At 41.4% G+C, this 19507-nt stretch overlaps 1 protein-coding gene across 5 annotated transcripts in view; it reads left to right on the forward strand.

The window, feature by feature from the left end:
- Nucleotides 1–19507, forward strand: part of mctp1a (multiple C2 domains, transmembrane 1a) — a 559392-nt gene that overhangs the window by 210428 nt on the left and 329457 nt on the right. The gene's annotated exons all lie outside the window — the stretch shown is intronic.

Below are 19507 nucleotides of genomic sequence, written 5' to 3' on the forward strand. Positions count from 1 at the left end.
CCCTGCAAATCTAGTTTAAAACCTCCCCAATAGCACTAACAAACCTCCCTGAAAGGATATTGGTCCCCCTGTAGTTCAAGTGTAACCCGTCTCTCTTGTACAGGTCCCACCTGCCCCAGAAGAGGTCCCAATAATCCTGAAATCTGAAATCCTGCCCTCTACACCAGATCCTCAGCCACTTGTTCCTCCTCCAGAGCATCCTATTCCTACCTTCACTGGCACCTAGCACAGGTAGCAATCCTGAGATTACCACCCTTGAGGTCCTGCTTTTCAACTTCCTACCGAGCTCTCTATACTCACTCTCCAGGACCTCCTCACTCTTCCTTGCTATGTCATTGGTACCGATGTGCACCACCACATCTGGCTGGTCACCCTCCCACTTCAGAATGTCATGCAAGCGATCAGAGACATCCTTGACCCTGGCACCCAGGAGGCAACAAACCATCCTGGATTCTCTGTCGCGACCACAGAACCTCCTATCTGCACCAAAGGCCTTCTGAAAATCCAAGTACACAACATCAACCATTTCTCCTTTGTCTATCCTGCTTATTATTTCTTCAAAGAATCCAACAGATTTGTCAATCAAGATTTCCCCTTGAGGAAATCATGCTGACTAAGGTGTATTTCATAATGTGTCTCCAAGTACCCCTAAACCACATCCTTAATAATTGACTCCAACATCTTCCCAACTGCTGAGGTCAAACTAAGTGGCCAATAATTTCCTTTCTTCTGCCTCTCTCCCTTCTTGAAAAGTGTAGTGACAATTAAATTGCAATTTTCCAGTCTTCTGCACCATTCCAAAAGCTCGTGAAAGATCACTCTTGAAAGATCATTACTAATGCATCCACAATCTCTTCAGCTACCTCTTTCAGAAACCTGGGGGTGTACACCATCTGGTCCAGGTGACTTATCTGCCTTCAGACCTTTCAGTTTCACAGGGACCTTCTCCCTAGTAATGGCAACTTCACGCACTTCTGATCCTGATACTCTAGAACTTCCATCATACTGCTAGTGTCTTTGAAGTAACATTGACACTTATGCTTTTTTTCTGCAGTTTCCACTGATCCTCCACAATTTCTCAAGATTCTTACATTCAAGTAGCTCTGGTCTTTTCTATTCTGCTTTCCCAATGCTGTCAACTCTAAGATAAAATTCTTAATCTTTTGGTCTTTTTTTCCTCCTTTTTTAACATCATCATTAAATCCAAGCTCTTTACTCAAGTGTTGGTAACCCCTCTTTTGTTAAGTTTCCATTTTTTTAAGCCATCTGCTCTTCTCTGACATTTCCCCTTGTGTTTCTTTAAATGCAAGATATTATTCTACTTACTTAAGTCAACATTTACTCTTGTGAGTGGCTTACTCCAGCAGAGTGTTCCAAAGGAATTGGCAGAACTGCTGGCCATGTATGTTGTTCTGATCTGGACTTCTTTTGTAAAATTTGGGGTTTCTTCTCATGTTCATCCACAAAAATTAGCAGGCACAGTCAGAATTAGAATTATTGCTGGTATGTGAATCATACCAGAATTCATTGTGGTTCAATGCCAAGCATAAAACACAGGACAATACCATAACAGACAATACAATAGCAACCAGCAATTTACAACACATAGTGCAACCAGCCATGAGCAAAAATTTAGCAGAATGGTCACATGCGCAGATGTCAATAATCAAACTCAAACAAATGTTATCATATGAACAGACCCACAGTCATCAACAGAACAAGGAGAAAAGGAAAGACCATTGATGTTTACCGGGTGAATGGTGATAGTACCATCAGCAGCCAGAAAGACTATGACATGTATCTTCCCTGCTTCTGTCCCATTGGGTATGAGGAGCAGAGTGTTGATCAATGTACACTTAGTGCATCTTTTGCAAAGGTGATTTCATAATTTTGTCCAGTAGGTGGCAAACTGCACCATCTCTTCAAAATTTTGCCATGCCAATGAGCCCACAGTCAAATTTTGGTCCATAATTGTACCTCCCTCATAATTCAACTGATATGGCGATACTTGAATCATAAAACATTCCTTGTGGTTGAATGAGCTTGTAAAAGATTTTTGATTTCTCTACCTGTTTATTAATTTCTTGTGATTGTGGTTGCTGAAGGTCAATCATTTCAATCCAAGCACATTGGTACAAGAGGTTCATAAAGATGGTTCAAAGCCCATAACCCTGAGCCATTCTTCCATATTGTGTTTGAAAATTTATTGATAATTGAAGTGTTGCATTTCTCACACAACTGCTGATTATAAATTAGTCCAAGTGCAGATACTGGAGTCAGAGTCAGAGTCAGGTTTGTCATCAGCAGCATATGCCCTGAAATGTGTTGGTTTGTGGCCATATACTGTATATATATTGCCAAGAGATGTACAAAATAAGGAAATAGTGCAAAAACAGAGGGAAATAATGAGGTTCTGTTCATGCGTTCATGGAAATATTCAACATTTTGAAGGTGGGTGAGAAGACACTGTTCCTAAATTGTTGTGTGTGTCTTCAGGCTTCTGTACCTCTTCTCATAATGTAGCAATGAGAAGAGGACATGACCTAGATGGTGAGGTTCCTTTATGATAGATGCTACTTTCTTGGGGCATCACGTTTTGATGATGTCCTGGATGGCGGGGAGGTCAGTGCCCATGATGGAGCTGGCTGAGTTTACAAATCTGTGCGTTCATGGGGGTTGGAGCCTCATACACGCTGTGATGCAACTAGTCAAAGTGATCTCCACGGTGCATCTATAGAAGTTTGCAAGAGTCCCTGGTGACGTACCAAATCTCCTCACACTCCGAATGAAGTAGGGCTGCTGGTGTGCCTCTTTTGAGACTGCACCAAGGTGTTTGGTCCAGGACCAATTCTCCAAGATGTTGATGGCTAGGAACTTGAAGCTACTCACAATTCCCACTTCTGACCCCTCAGTGAAGACTGGTGTGTGTGTTTGTGCATGTGCAATCAAGCAACTATAATCTCTGCCTTAAATACATCCAGTGACCTCTACTCCACAACTACCTGTGATAACAAATTCCATTAATTTACCATCCTCTGCATCTCTGTTTTAAATGGACGCATCTCTATCCTGAGGGTGTGCCTCCTTGTCCTAGACTCCCCCACCACGGGAAATGTCCTTTCCACATCTACTCTGTCTCGGCCTTTCAACATTCAAAATGTTTCAATAAGATCCCCCCTCATCCTTCTAAATTCCAGCAAGTACTGTCCCAGAGCTATCAAACATTCCTCATATGATAACCCTTTCATTCCCGGAATCATCCTTGTGAACCTCCTCTAAACCCTCTCCAATGCCAGCACATCTTTTCTCAGATGATCAGCCCAAAACTGTTCACAATACTCAAGGTGAGGCCTCACCAGTGCCTTATATAGTCTTAACATCACATCCCTACTCTTGTATTCAAGACCTCTTGAAATCACTTCAGCATCAAGTTTGATGCTTATGAGTTGTCCAAACAAGCTCAGGCTCTCTAATGATCCACATGATTTGGATAAGGCTCTGAACGGTTATATAGGAAGGTACTCTACTTCAGGATGTATAGAATGGAGAACTGAACTCAATAATGAGTGTTTGTTTTACCAAACTTCTGAGTATATTTAGGGAAATATTAACAGCTAAGTAGGAATTTTTGAATCAAATCAAAAAGTGACAATGAAAGCTGAATCAGACTTTTGTAAGATTTGCTAGATCAATTAATCAATTATTTTTGAGATACGACACAGAAGAGGATCTATCAGCTCTTCAAGCTGTCCTGCCCCAGCAAGCCCCGACAATCCTGATTTAGACCTAACCTAATCACGGAACAAATTTACAATGACCAATTAACCTACTAAATGGAACGTCTTTGGACTCTGGGGAAAACCCACGCATTCCATAGGGAGGATGTACAAGATACCTTCCAGATAATGCCATAATTGAGCTCTGAACTCCGATGCCCTGAGCTGTAATAGTGTCACAATAACTGCTATGCTACTGGGGCACCCCAATTAATTGTTTAATTAGTCATATGGTCATATTCAGCTTAGTCAGTGACATCGAAATGTTTAAATCAAGATGTTCCACACTATGCCTTTCCCAGTTTCATTCCAGTACAACAGAACAGATGGATTTTGGCAACAAGTAACAGTAGTCATCAAATCATTCATCTACGAAATCCAAACATGTCTTATAATTGTTTGTTCAAAGGGCAACTAAATACTGTGAAAATTGTCAAGACTCTTGGAGATCACGTGCTCAAGTCTCCAGAGTGATCAAATTCTTATCTATTTTTAGCCACCAAAGTCATTCTCTAGTTTAGACCATACGATATAGGAGCAGAAGTAGGCCATTCAGCCCGTCGAGGTACACTTGGTACACTAATGAGTAACAAACATGTCAATTAACTAGCTCACGGTTGGATTTCTGGATTCCATTAGGAGCTGCTGCTTACGGCAAGTGGGATGTGGAATCATTGTACAGTTAAAGGGGGCAATTAATTGCATTCCACTGGTTTGGTTTTGAACTTCCACAATTCCCATGCTGATATTCAATTATTGTGAGTTAAGAAAATAACCAATTGAAAGTTACAAGAAATTAAGATAATCTTTAAGGAGGAACGTTAGCATTGTGCTCCATACTCTTTTTAACTGTAGCAATCATGATTTCTGAAAGACATTGGACCCCAGTGACTTTCCTTCATTAGATTCCCATAGGGATTGGAATTGGTTTTCTTATTGTACCGTGTACCAGGATACAGTGCAAAGTTTTTCTTGCATACTTTCCATACAGATTAGATCATTACACAGTGCACTGAGGTAGAACAAAAAGTAGGGGATAAGTTCCAGTCCATGACAGGTAAAGTCCTCCCCACCCCTGAGCACGTCTACATGAAACGCTGTCGCAGGAAAGCAGCAGCCATCATTTGGGACCCATGCCACTCTGGACATGATCTCTTCTCCTTGCAGCCATCAGGAAGAAAGTACAGGAGCCTCAGGACTCACAGCACCCGGTTCAGGAACAGTTATTACCCCTCAAACATCAGGCTCTTGAATCACTCAACTTGTGTCTCAGAAAGGCAGCGTCCATTATGAAGGACCCCCAGCACCCAGAGCATGCCCTTTTCTCACTGTTACCATCAGGTAGGAGATACAGAAGCCTGAAGGCACACACTCAGCGATTCAGGAACAGCTTCTTCCCCTCTGCCATCCGATTCCTAAACGGACATTGAAGCTTTGGACTCTACCTCACTTTTTTTAATATACAGTATTTCTGTTTTTGCATTTTTTAAAATCTATTCAATATATGTAATTGATTTACTTATTTATTAATTATTGTTATTATTTTTATTTTATTTTTTTTCTTTGCTAGATTATGTATTGCATTGAACTGCTGCTGCTAAGTTAACAAATTTCACGTCACATGCCGGTGATAATAAACCTGATTCTGATTCTGATCCACTTGTCCCATCATTGAAATATTCCCACAATTCACTTTCAAGGACTTCATCTGATGTCATGAATATTTATTGCTTATTTATTTATTTATTTTATTATTATTATTACTACTTTCTTTTTGTATTGGCACAGTTTGTTGTCTTTTGCACTCTGGTTGAGCGTCCATTTTGGTGCAGTCTTTCATTGATTCTGTTTTGGTTATTATTCTATGAATTTATTGAGTATGCCCACTAGGAAATGTGCCTCAGGGGTGTATATGCTGACATGTGTGCACTCTCGTAATAAATTTACTTTGAGCTTTTGAACTTTGAACAAGGTAAAACAATAATTGAATGCAGAATAAAGTGCAGTGCAGGAAAGCACTAAGGTCGAAGATCATAACGAGGTAGATTGTGAGGTCAAGAGCCCATCTTATCGTATGAGAGAACCATTTGGTTGTCGTGTAACCGTGGGATACAAACTCTGCTTGAGTCAGATGCGTTGAACAACTTCTACGTTTGTTTTGAGATGAAAAATGACACAGCGGCGAGGAAGACCACCCCTTCTCCCAATGACCAGGTGCTGTGTCTTACCATGGCCGATGTGCGGAGAACCCTGCGCACGGTCAACCCACGGAAGGCAGCTGGACCAGACAATATTCCGGGCAGAGTGTGCAGAGAATGTGCAGACTAGCTGGTAGATATTCTCACTGACATCTTCAACATCTCCCCGACCAGCACCGTCGTTCCTACGTGCTTCAAGGCTGCCACCATCGTCCCCGTGCCGAAGAAGTCTACAGTGCCCTGCCTTAAAGACTACCATCCCGTTGCACTCACATCCATCATCATGAAGTGTTTCGAGAGGCCGTCATGAGGCACATCAAGACCCTGCTGTCCCCCTCACTGGACCCCCTGCAGTTCACGTATCGTCCCAACCGTTCAACAGGCGACGCCATCGCCATCACCCTCCACCTGGCCCTCACCCACCTGGACAAAAAAGACGCGTACGTTCGAATTCTGTTCATAGACTTCAGTTCAGCATTCAACACAATCATTCCTCAGAAACTGATTGGAAAGCTGAGCCTACTGGGCCTGAATACCTCCCCCTGCAACTGGATCCTAGACTTCCTGACTGGGAGACCTCAGTCAGTCCAGATCAGGAGCAGCATCTCCAACACCATCACACTGAGCACGGGGGCCCCCCAGGGCTGTGTGCTCAGTCCACTGCTGTTCACTCTGCTGACCCATGACTGTACAGCAACACACAGCTCAAACCACATCATCAAGTTCACCGATGACACGACCATGGTGGGTCTTATCAGCAAGAACGATGAGTCAGCATACAGAGAGGAGGTGCAGCGGCTAATGGACTGGTGCAGAGCCAACAATCTGTCTCTGAATTTGAACAAAACAAAAGAGATGGTTGTTGACTTCAGGAGGACACAGAGCGACCACTCTCCACTGAATATCGAGGACTCCTCCGTAGAGATCGTTAAGAGCACCAAATTCCTTGGTGTCCATCTGGCAGAGAATCTCACCTGGTCCCTCAGCACCAGCTCCATAGCAAAGAAGGCCCAGCAGCGTCTCTACTTTCTGCGAAAGCTGAGAAAAGTCCATCTCCCATCCCCCATCCTCACCACATTCTACAGAGGTTGTATTGAGAGCATCCTGAACAGCTGCATCACTGCCTGGTTTGGAAATTGCACCATCTCGGATCGCAAGACCCTACAGCGGATAGTGAGGTCAGCTGAGAAGATCATCGGGGTCTCTCGTCCCGCTATTACAGACATTTACACCTCACGCTGCATCCGTAAAGCTAACAGTATTGTGAAGGACCCCACACATCCCTCATACAAACTCTTCTCCCTCCTGCCATATGGCAAAAGGTACCAAAGCATTCAGGCTCTCACGACCAGATTATGTAACAGTTTCTTCCCCCAAATCATCAGACTCCTCAATACTCAGAGCCTAGACTGATATCTACATCATTTATTATTATATTGTAATTTGTCCTCTACTGTGCTTATTGTCTTGTTTATTATTTATTGTACTGCCCTGCACTGTTTTGTGCACTTTATGTAGTCCTGTGCAGGTCTGTAGTCTAGCGCAGTTTTTATGTTGTTTTACGTAGTCTGGTGTAGCCTTGTGCTGTCTCACATAGTCTAGTGTAGTTTTGTGTTGTTTCATGTAGGACCAGGGTCCTGGAGGAACATTGTTTCATTTTTACTGTGTACTGTACCAGCAGTTATGGTTGAAATGACAATAAAAAGTGACTTGACTTGACTTGACTTGACTTGATACATGTTTTCAGACTTTTGTTTCTTCTGCCCAATGGGAGAGGGGAGATGAGAGGATGTCTGGGGCCTGGTGTTTTTAATTGTGCTCACTGCTTTACTGAAGCAGCAAGATATATAGAGAGAGTCCATGGAGAGGAGTCTGGGTTCTGCGATGTGCTGAGCTGTGTCCATAGTTCTCTGTAGTTTCTTGTGGGCGCGAGCAGACCAGCTGCCATCCCAATGTGTGATGTATCCAGAGAGGATGTTTTCTAAGGTGCATCACTAACAGTGAGAGAGAATCGAGGAGAACATGCCAGATTTCTTTAGTCTTGGTCTGACGTTGTGGGCATCACTGAGTCATGGCTGAAAGAAGGCCATCATTGGACGTTAACATTAAAGGATGTCCATTGTACTGAACGGACAGGCAGGAAGGCACAGGCGGTGGTGTGGCTTTGTTGGTAAGAAATGAAATTCCATCTTTAGAAAGGGAACATAGGGACAGAGAATGTTGCAGGATAGATATGTCCCACAGAGGAAGAAGTCCTTAAGTGGCAGGGTAGGCAACTGTGGCTGACAAAGGAAGTTAAGGACTGCATAAAAGCCATAGAAAGGACATATGAGGTAGCAAAATTGATAGGGAAGTTGGATGATTGGAAAGCTTTTAAACTCCCTCAAAAAGCAACTAAAAATGCTGTAAGAAGGGAAAAGATGAAATATGAGAGCAAACCAGCCAATAATATAAAGCAGGATACTGAACGTTTTTCAGTTATAAAAAGAATAAAAAGGAGCTGAGAGTTGATAATGGACCACTGGAAAATGATGCTGGTGAGGTAGTAATGGGGAACAAAGAAATGGCAGATGAACTTAATGGGTACTTTGCATCAGTCTTCACTGTGGAAGACACTATCAGTGTGCCAGAGGTCCGTGAGTGTCAGGGAGCAGCAGTGAGTGCCATTGCTATTGCGAAGGAAAAAGTGCAAGGTGAACTGAAAGGTGTTAAAGTGGATAAGTCACCTGGGTCAGATGGACTACATCCCAGAGTCCTGAGAGAGGTTGGTGAAGAAATAAGGAATGCATTGTTCATGATCTTTCAAGAATCACTTGATTCTGGCATGGTCCCGGGGGACTGGAAGATTGCAAATGTCACTCCACTGTTTGAAAAGGGAGGAAGACAAGACAGAGGACGTTATTGGCCAGTTAGCCTCACCTCAGTGGTTGGGAAAGTGTTGGAGTCTATTATTGAGGATGAGCGTTCGAGGTATTTTGAGACTAATGATTAAATAAGTCAAAGTCAGCATGGTTTCTGCAAAGGAAAGCCTTGTCTGACAAGTCGGTTAGAGTTCCTTGAGGAAGTAACAAGCAGGGTGGCCAAAGGAGAGGCAGTGGATGTCACTTACTTTGATTTTCAGAAGGCATTTGATCGGTGCCACACATGAGGCTGCTTAACAAGACAAAATCCTGTGGTGTTACAGGAAAGATACTAGCATGGATAGAGGAATGGCTGACAGTCAGGAGGCAGTGAGTGGGAATAAAAGGAGCCTTTTCTGCTTGGCTGCCAGTGTCTAGTTGTTTTCCTCAGGGGTCAATTTTGGAACCACAATTTAGATTGTGCAAGACTCCCAGAAGGTTAATTTACAAGTTGAGTCTATGGTAAAGAAGGCAAATGCAATGTTGGCATTTATTTCAAGGGGAATAGAATATAAAAGCAAGGAAGTAATGCTTAGGCTTTATAAAACCACAGTCAGGCCGCACTTGGAGTATTGTCAATAGTTTGGGCCTTATATCTCAGAAAGGACGTATTGTCATTAGAGACAGTCCAGAGGAAGTTCACGAGGATGATTCCAGGAATGACAGGGTTAACGTATGAGGAGCATTTGACAGCTTTGGGCCTGTACTCACTGGAATTTAGAAGAATGCAGGAGGTTCTCATTGAAACCTACCGAATGTTGAAAGGACTAGATAGGGTGGATGTGAAGACGATGTTTCCTCTGGTGGGGGTATCCAGAACTAGAGGGCATAGCCTCAAAATTGAGGGGTGACCCTTTAGAACAGAGGTAAGGAGGAATTTTTTGGCCAGAGAATAGTAAGTCTGTGATATGTTCTGTCACAGACTGCAGTGGAGGCCAAGTCCGTGCATATATTTAAGGTGGAAGTTGATCGTTTCCTGATTGGTCAGGGCATCAAAGGATGTGGTGAGGAGGCTGGTGTATGGGGTTGAGTGGGATCTGGTATGAGCCATGATGGAATGGTGGAGCAGACTCAAGGGGCTGAATGGCCGAATTCTGCTCCTATGTCAATGGCTTTATGTTCTTATAGTCTTTGAACGTGATTGTGTTTGGCAGATTTTTCCACAGATGTGGTTTTCCATTGTCTTCTTCTGGGTGGTGTTTTTACAAGACGAGTGACCCCAGCCATTATCAATACTCTTCAGAGATTGTCTGCCTGGCATCAGTGGTCACATAACCAGGACTTGTGATATGCACCGGCTGCTCATACGACCACCCACCACCTGCTCCACTGGCATCATATGACCCTGACTGGGGGACCAAGCAGGTGCTACACCTTGCCCAAGGGTGACCTGCAAGGTAGGGGAAGAAAGAAGCCCTAACACCTCATTTGCTCGGGACGTTTCTCAACCCCATCACCCTCTTTGGAATATTATCAGACAAAATTTTTCATGGAGCAAACAAAAAACAAGAATTGTTAACCAAATGTTTGATCAAACAATATTTTAAGGAATGTCTTGAAGGAAGAATGAATTATCAAGATGTGTAGAGATTTAGAAACAGAACTACAGAGTCATTAAACTGTTATAGTAGGATAAGTTTAAAAGGCCTAGAATGTGCGTGTAGCCAGGGTTGGTGAACAAGCCTAGCAAGAAGGCCAGGAAAGGATTTAAAACTAAGATGTAATTGCTATAATTGAATTGCTTATGAGTGTATTTGTGCTAGGAACTCAGAGGTATTGTGTGACAAATCAGATATGATGAACCTAAAGAATAAATTCGTAGATGGTAGAGACATGAAATAAAAATGAACTACATTGGAAGTAATCAGTAATCAGGCAGCATCTGTGCAGAGAGAAATAGAGTTAATGTTTTCAATCAGTGACTATTCAGCACGAGGAAGGCAAGCATTTAAAATATTTTCAGTTGCAGAGGAAACTAAGAAAAGCGGAGAGAACAAAAGAGAAAGATTGTGACAGATTAGGACCAGTGGACTTTTCATATTATAGGTGGTGATAGTGCTGGTTGGAAAATGATTGCAGAGGCTAGCGAATTACAGGTAATATGTCCGGAGAGATTTATGAGAAGGAGAAGGTAAATGAATTCTGAAACTACCCAGAGAGACAAAGGAAATGTGAAGAATGCAATAGAAATACTCAAAGCACAGAAATTACTGACTTCAGTTTGGAATCCAAAGGGTTGCTGTCTGTCTGGCCAAAAGCAGAGACACTGTTCATTGGAGTTCTGTAGATAGAGTGGACAGAGTGGGTGTGAGATGGACAAAGTGAACAGAGTGGGTGTGAAAAGCACAAAGTGAACAGAGTGGGTGTGAGATGGACAAAGTGAACAGAGTGGGTGTGAAAAGTACAAAGTGAACAGAGTGGGTGTGAGATGTACAGTTTAAATTTTAGTAACTGGAAGGTCAGAAGTATTCAGTGTATTGAACTTTTCTGCAGAGCCATCTCTTCATCTGTTTTAGTTCCCCTCGTACAGAGGAGTGCTGGTCACGAGTCCGTTACTAAGTGCATCATACAGAATTAGAAATGCAAATTTTTGCTTTCCTGGTTAGTCCAAATAATCAGTTACTCCTACTGTATACAGTTTTTTGCAAAAGCAAGCTAATGTGAAAGTGAGCCATTAGAAAATCCTGTGATTTATTCATAACTGATACATTTATGGGGTCAATGCTTCATTAAATAAGTGCTGCATCTTCAAAATAGCAAAGGGCCACTCTAATGATCCACTCTGCTCTTTTCCCTTTCATATATTTTGTGATGATTAAATTAAATTACACTCATATAATATCTCACTTCTGGTCAAACAAGAATGTGAAAGTAATGAAGCTAATTCAGAACTGTTATTTGTACTGAACTTTCCAAATTGCACTTTACCTACGTAAATACTCTATATATCAGATTTGAGCACACTTTCATTGGGAAAATAATTATGCTCAAAAAGAATTTAATCGTAACTATACAATCTTTCTAACAATGAGTAAAAGTAGGGTCAATACCTATTTAATTATGGTTTCAGCTTGTCAGTTGATCGGTCCTTCACTAACACAATGAGTTCTTATGATCAGTGTTGAGGCACTCCGTGATATAAACATTTCTGAGCTTATAAAGTGTGGTCTTGTATGCTCCTCAGATACTGTTTATCTTAAGACTAATTTATAGATTACTAACTACTAACGAAGGCAACTGAGATGCAGGTCTCAGCACTTGTGAAGTGCCAGTGCCAGGGGTCTTGGGATTGATATTGTAAGGATTCATTGGTGAGGCAATGGACTTATTTTGGGGGTCTTTGAGGTTCATGTTGCCTGTGTTCTTGGATTTAGTTATTCTTCTGCTGCTGCTTTTGAGCGGTTTGATTGGCCTGATTGATCCGTTTGGAGTGCTTCAGTGAAGAATGCTTTGCCCTGTGGCCTGCAGTAGACTTGCAGCACGGCACTGAACTGAATACTACAGGACTCCTGGTTTGCTGTGTGCTATTCTATGTGTTGTTCACTTTCCTTTTACTGTTTGCGTAATTTGTTCTTTTTTCACACATTGGGTGTTTGGTGTTTTCTTGAGCGGGTTCCATGGTGTTTCTTTGTTTTGTGACTGCCTGTGGGAGCTCAAATCTCTGAGTTGTATTTTGTATACATACTTTGATAATAAATGTACTTTGAAGCTTTGAATCTTTGAATGATCAAAGTTCAAAGTAAATGTTATTATCAAAGTACATTTTATGTCATCATATACAACCCTGAGATTCATTTTCTGCAGGCATAATCAGCAAATCTGTAGAATAGTAACTATAACAGGATCAATGAACAAATAGCCAGAGTGCAGAAAACAACAAACTGTGCAAATGAAAATATAAATAATGAGAACATGAGATAATGAGATAAAAAGTCCTTAAGGTGAGATCATTAGTTGTAGGAACATTTTCATGATGGAGCAAGTGAGTGTAGTTATCCCCTTTTATTCAAGAGCCAGATGGTTGAGGGGTAATAACTGTTCTTGAACCTGGTGGCGCAAGTCCTGAGGTTCTCAAGGCTTTAACAGCACAGTATCTTCTACCTGATGGCAGCAGCAAGAAGAGAGCATGCACTGGATGTTGGGGATCTCTGTTGATGAATGCTGGTTTCCTACAAAAGTGTTTCATGTAGATGTGCTCAGTGGTTGGGTAGGCTTTAACTGTGATGTACCTTTTGTATGATTCCATCATAAATTGTAATTTTGGTTTTAAAATGCAAGGGAGCAAGTATCTTCAGAGGGAACCTTGTGTAGTCTGAGTTTGTCTTTGGCTTATGAAAATTCCAGTGGAAATGAAGTCACGTGACATTTGTTTCTAGATCTTACAAGAAGCTGTGACATCCAATGGCAAATCTCCATGACTCCCTGGTACAATCTTACCAACCATTACCACTCAGTCTTCTCTGTAATACACCCTCCCTGTTGAGGTCTATTGACTACTTTAGGTACTTATGTCCGATGGTTTGACGTATCTAACTCCACCTGCTCAATATGAGGAAATGGGGTAAATAAAATCCTCCTCACTGTTTGGATGCCTTCTTCTACTCTGCCTCACCTTGAACCATCTAAACATGAACCTAGCAAACAGAATAAGTAAACCCTAAACTGAAGTGTGTAACCAAATCTGCCAGCAGTTATTGATCCAACAGCTGCCTCTTCACTATTATTTTCTTGTGGTGATTTGTTGCCAATGATCCATAGATTCTCTTTAGAGATCTGATAATTAATTCAGTTTTGACAAAATAAAATGTCAGATGCACAGGAAATTTAATGTTGCTGCTCTTAAATTCCAAAACACCTTTCAAAGCAATCAGCTAAATGCAAGACCGAACCTGTAGGATGCTTGTAATATGTTTTAATGGTTTAGCTTCTCCATTGAACATCTGACCTATATGGTGTGATTTTGTTATCAAAACATGCAAGGTGATTTTTTTCTAATGAAGAAAAAATTAATAGCACAGGCATCTTGCAACATACCAATACCACATTATACAACAGAAAAGATGTATCATCTTTGACAGGCTATTGTCCATCACTGCCAATATTAAGTGTCGTTTACTTTCCTTGTTTTATTGGCTTTGGATTCTACTGAAAGATGTGCATTAAAGAAATTCGCCATAAGTTCCAAGTTGTTACAGATTTCCTCATTTTAAACATCATGGCTCATGGGTTATTGGATTGGATTTCTGAAGCACCACAACCATTGGAAGATATCAAGCATTGCTTAGGTTTGGTTCTGCTCAGAATCCAGTGTTTACACTGATTCAATATGCTCAGCTAAATCTCCAAGTTTTATCAGAAGAGCACAAATGATCTAATTATAGCACAACTGAAGTATATCTGTAATTAACCAAAAAATGGCACTTGGATTAAAAATTCTTGCATCTTTATAGCTGCATAACAATGTTGTGAACCAGTGTCATGGATACAATATCTATACTGTTACAAGGTGCCCATCAGAGAAAATAGGGTCAGTACCTATTTAGTTTGAGAATTTGATCAGAATTTCAGTATTAACACATTAAGTACCATTGATTCCAGTTAATTGGGCCATTGGTAAATGAGGACAGCAAATACGCAGGTAAATCCCTCCCCACCACTGAGCACATCTACACAAAACACTGTCACAGGAAAAGCAGCATCCATCATCAAGGACTTCCACGACCCAGGTCATACTCTCTTCCCACTACTGCCATCAGGAAGAAGGTGCAAGAACCTCAAATCCCACACCACCAGGTTCAAGAACAGTTATTACCCCTCAACCATCGAGCTCCTGATCCAGAGATGATAAGATTGACAGACTTCTATAGGTCTGCAGTGGAGAGTGTATGGATTGGTTGGTATGGAAACACCAATGCCCTTGAACGGAAAATCCTACTAAGAGTAGGAAATACAGTCCAGTCCATCACAGTTAAAGTCCTCTCCACCACTGAGCACATCCACACGGAGTGCTGTCGCAGGAAAGCAGCATCCATCATCAAAGACCCCCAGCACCAAGGTCATGGTCTCTTCTCAGTGCTGCCATTGGGAAGAAGGTACAAGAGCCTCGGGACTCACACTGAGGGATAATAACAGGAACAGTTATCCAGAAGAGATAACTTCACTCACCCCAACAATGAAATATTCCCACAACCTATGGACTCACTTCCAAGGACTCTTCATCTCATGTTCTCGATATTTATTATTATTTCCTTTGTACTTGCACAGTTTGTTGTCGTTTGCACACCGGTTGCCCGACCCTCCTTTTGGGTGAGGTCTTTCATTGATTCTGTTGTGCTTCTTGTATTTACTTTGAATGCTCACAAGAAAATTAATCTCAGGATTGTATATATGTACTTTGATAATAAATTTACATTGAACTTTGATTCCCATCATTAACTTGGGACACTACGTGGCTTATTCAGGGCAGGACACTGTTCGGAACAGTTTCAAACTAGTGTCAGTCACATACGCTTCTGTGGCCGTTAGACATTACACCGTGCTTCAAGTGAACAATTTTTAAACAGCATCAGTTGTGTGTGTTTGGGTTCAAATAGCAGTGATCTTTGTCACTAATAGTTGGTGAGAATTAAGTATTCAAGCTTGGAAATGCCAGAAATGGGCGGGAGTGAATATGAAACAATTTCATACCTTCAACAAGTTAGGAGATGTGAAGAATTTGAAGGTATCAACAACCATTTTGAATGTTATAATGAAAGTTAAGATTTGGAGGATGTAATTGCCAATAGCCTTGTATAAAGGCAGTTCACGATGTACACTAGAGTTTGCACTGATTTTGTTCATTTGTGGTCAATCAAAAGAAAACAGCAGTGTAAACTGATTGAATTCCTCCATCAATAAGTGTCAGAGACTATAAATTGACCACAAATTCCGAAACCCTCCAAAATCCAAAATTTTATTGAGTGCTGACCTGACTTCCCAGTTGGAAAATTTCCCAAGATGCCAGGAAGGTTCCCAGGTGATGTACAGGCCTCTGTGTGCCACATACAGTTCTGAGAAGTGACCTCACATACTGTATGTAATAAACAGAAGTTAATGAAAAATAGAAAAATACTGCATAAAGTGAAAATGAAGACCTCAATTATGTATAGAAAGAGTGTATTCGTCCGCGTCGGAGTGGATGTACACTGCTTAATGGTACACTGATCATGAAACAAGCAAAGATTTATAACGGCAAATTGAAAATTGTGAATATTCAGCAGGCTGGTTGCAGACATTTAAGAAAAGGCATGGTATTAAATTGTTAAAGATTTTTGGTGATAAAGCATCTGCTGATCACAAAGCAGCGGAGAAATTCATTCATGTGTTTGCCAAGATTGTCACTGATGAAAGTCATCAGTAGGGAGTTTGTACGTTCTTCCCATGACTATGTGGTTCCCCCAGGTGCCTGGTTTCCTCCCACAGTCCAAAGGTGGACCACTTGGGAGGTTAATTAGTCCATAAGGCAAAGGCCATTCAGCTCATCGAGTCCTCTCCACCATTTCCTCATGGCTGATCCTGGATCCCATTCAACCCCATACACTTGCCCTCTCACTATATCCTGACCAATCAGGAAGCTATCAACTTTTGCTTTGAATATGCCCTTGGACCTGGCCTCCACTGCATTCTGTGGCAGAGCATTCCACAGATTCACCACTCTTTGGTTTAAAAAATTCCTCCTTACTTCTGTTTTAAAAGGCCACCCCTTAATTTTGAGGCTGTGCCTCTTGTTCTGGATACCCCAACCAGAGGGAACATCCTCTCCACACCCACTCTATCTAGTCCTTTCAACATTCAGTAGGTTTCAATGAGATCCTCCTGTATTCTTCTAAATTCCAGAGAGTACAGGTCCAGACTGCCAAACACTCCTCATATGTTAACCCCTTAATTCCTGGAATCATCCTCGTGAATCTCCTCTGGACTTTCTCGAATGGCAATATGTCCTTTCTGAGATAAGAGGCCCAAAACTGCTGACAATACTCCAAGTGCGGCCTGACTAGTGTTGTATAAAGCCTCAGCATTATCTCCTTGTTTTATACTCTATTCCCTTGAAATAAATGCCAACATTGCATTTGCCTTCTTTACCACAGACTCAACCTGTGAATTAACTTTCCAGGAGCCTTGCACAAGTCCTAAGTCCCACTGCACCTCTGATGTTTGAATTTTCTCCTCATTTAGATAATAGTCCGTGCAATTGTTCCTTTTACCAAAATGCAACACCATACATTTCCCAACACTGTATTCCACCTGCCACTTCTTTGCTCATTCTTCCTATTTGTCTAAGTCCAGCTGCAATCACATTCCTTCCTCAGCACTACCTACCCCTCCACTTATCATCCACAAACTTAGCCACAAAACCATCAATTCCATTAACTAAATCATTGACAAACAATGTGAAAAGCAGTGGTCCCAATACTGACCCTTGAGGAACACAGCTAGTCACTGGCAGCCAACCAGAAAAGGCCCCTTTTATTCCCACTCACTGCCTCCTGCCTGTCAGCCATTCCTCTATCCGTGCCAGTATCCTTCCTGTAACACCAGTGGATTTTATCTTGTTAAACAGTCTCATGTGAGTCACCTTATCAAATGCCTTTTGAAAATCCAAGTTAATGTCATCCACTGCCTCTCCTTTGTCCACGATGCTTGTTACTTCCCCAAAGAATTCTAACAGATTTGTCAGGGAAGATTTCCCTTTATAGAAACCATGCTGACTTTGACTTATTTTATCATTAGTCTCCAAGTATCCCAAAACCTCGTCCTTAATAATAGACTCCAAAGCTTTCCCTGGTCATTGTAAACTGTCCCGTGATTAGACTAGGATTTAAAATTGTGGAATTGACGAGTGGCGCAGCTTGAAGGGCCAGAAAAGCATATCCTGTGCTGTGTCTCAACAAATAAATAAATAAATCTACATGTGTGATGAACAAGTGTAAGACAAAGACCTCTTACCAGTAGCACCTAAATTCAGAGTTGGGAACGATGGCAATCCCAAGGAGCTGCTGAATATCCACCTTGGCGGCTGAAGAAGTGACAGCTTACGTTTCTGCTGGTTCTATATACACATTATATTTTCATGCACAAAATGTTTAAAAATATTATATAAAACTACCTTCAGAGTATATATGTAAGCTGTACATGTAATATAAATGAATTTCATGTTTAGACTTGGGTCCCATCCCCAAGCTATCTCATTATATAGATGCAAATATTGCAAAGTCTGAAAAAATTCCAAAATCCAAAACACTTCAGGCACCAAGCATTTCAGATAAGGGGTGCTCAAACTTTAATACACAGTTTTATAGTACTGCAGTAGTGTTGGTAGTGTTCTAATTTATTCTGTATTTCATTAGGATACATGATATTTTACTGTTAAACTGTAGTTTGCTTTTGATACTTTTTTAATTTTTTCCATGAAACCTCAGTTAAATGGGACAGCCAAAACGTACTGATCTGGATGTGCCCCAATTAACCGGAATCCACTGTATTTATGATCAGTCTTTCAAGTTTAATAGTTTTATCTAAATATGATATGAAGCATAACTGGTTTAGTTAATTATTCAGTTATTGCCATTAATCAAACTTTGTGTGCCACCAAACGTAGTACAGTATAAAAGTTTGCTCTGGGATTGTCTCAGCGGTATAACTTTGTCATTTTGCCAAGAGATTGCGTTCCATGCCAGAGATTTGAATTACAAGATCTAGGCAAGCACCTCTGCAATGCCTCATTGTCAGAACAAATTTGTACCCATTTTTGTCTTGTAGAGGATGTAAAATCTCTCGAGAGCAAAACAGCAAAGTACAGCATGCCTATGCTCAGTGCTGTGAACAAAGAACTGAAATGTAAACCAGAGTTGGCTGTGTGGACATTCACTGACAACGTCCTTCTCACAGGTCTGCTCAGCTCTGATTTGTGCACCTGTGCATTGAAGCACAGAAGTTAGCAATGTGTGAGAGGTCAGATTTGACGTCCACTACCACCACACTACCAGTAGACTCACCACTGAACCTAAGGGCAGAAATTCCTGGCATAATGAAGATGGCTTCATTGGTTTGAAATTTGGTCTAACGATGTACACCCCATGTGACCTCACCATCCCATGATTACACCCCGCTTCTCTGCCTCTTCCAACCTAAACCCTGAATAAGTAGTTCCTAAATGTCTGTCAATCTCCACCTTGAATATATCCCAAGGCACTGCCACTGCAACTTTCTGAGGCAAAGAATTCCACCAATATCTCACTCTCTGCAGGAAGAAGTTCTTTCTCACTGCCTTCCGAAATGGATGACTTCTCATTCTGAAATTCCTTCTCGCTGCCTTCTGAAATGGATAACCTTTCATTCTGAAATTCTGTCTCATAATTTGGCATAGCGCTAAGGGAAATTCCCTCGTCGATTCCTCCCAGTCAAACCCAGTCAGTTTTAGACTGGAAAATTGAGTGTGGTTCATACCTGCAGTTCATAATCCAACAAAAAATTTACTGTTGTCTATGGTCTTCAACAATGGTTAGGATGTTCAATACTTGGAGGAATGTAAATGCTTGATTAATCAAAGAGCAAATAAAAACTGCAGATGTTGAAAGTACAAAATGAACACAGA

This window comes from Mobula birostris, chromosome 17 (genome assembly GCF_030028105.1).
Source record: "Mobula birostris isolate sMobBir1 chromosome 17, sMobBir1.hap1, whole genome shotgun sequence".
NCBI classification, from domain to species: Eukaryota; Metazoa; Chordata; class Chondrichthyes; order Myliobatiformes; family Myliobatidae; genus Mobula; species Mobula birostris.